Source organism: Tarenaya hassleriana, unplaced genomic scaffold (assembly GCF_000463585.1).
Source record: "Tarenaya hassleriana unplaced genomic scaffold, ASM46358v1 Cleome38, whole genome shotgun sequence".
Classification (NCBI taxonomy): domain Eukaryota; kingdom Viridiplantae; phylum Streptophyta; class Magnoliopsida; order Brassicales; family Cleomaceae; genus Tarenaya; species Tarenaya hassleriana.
In genome coordinates, this window is record NW_010966774.1 from 287,873 (window position 1) to 288,575 (window position 703).

Below are 703 nucleotides of genomic sequence, written 5' to 3' on the forward strand. Positions count from 1 at the left end.
TGGACTGAAGCAGGCTTCGAGGAGCTGAAACCTTCGCTTTGATGAGACAATCAAAATGTTTGGTTTCTCACAGAACGAAAACGAGTCATGTGTTTACAAGAAGGCTAATGGGAGCACAGTTGTATTTCTAGTGCTGTACGTGGATGACATTCTTCTTATAGGGAATGACGTTCCTACCCTGCAAGACGTTAAGTCTTGGCTAGGAACGCAGTTTTCTATGAGGGACCTAGGAGAAGCGGCCTATATATTAGGCATCAAGATCTATAGAGATAGATCGAGGCGTCTTCTAGGATTGTGTCAGAGTACTTACATCGATAAGGTCTTGAAACGGTTCAACATGCAAGATTCCAAGAAAGGAATCTCACCGATGAGCAGTGGCACAGTTCTATGCAAGAGTCAGTGTTCTACGACACCTGATGAGCGAGAACGCATGGATCGGATTCCATATGCTTCGGCAATTGGATCCATCATGTATGCCATGCTTTGTAGTCGACCGGATGTATCCTATGCATTGAGCATTACGAGTAGATACCAGTAAATCCAGGTGAGTCGCACTGGATCGCCGTCAAGAACATCCTGAAGTACTTGAGAAGGACTAAGGATGTGTTCTTTGTATACGGTGGGTCGGAAGACGAGCTCGCTGTAAAGGGTTACACCGATGCTAGTTTCCAGTCAGACCCAGATGACTACAGATCGCAGTCTG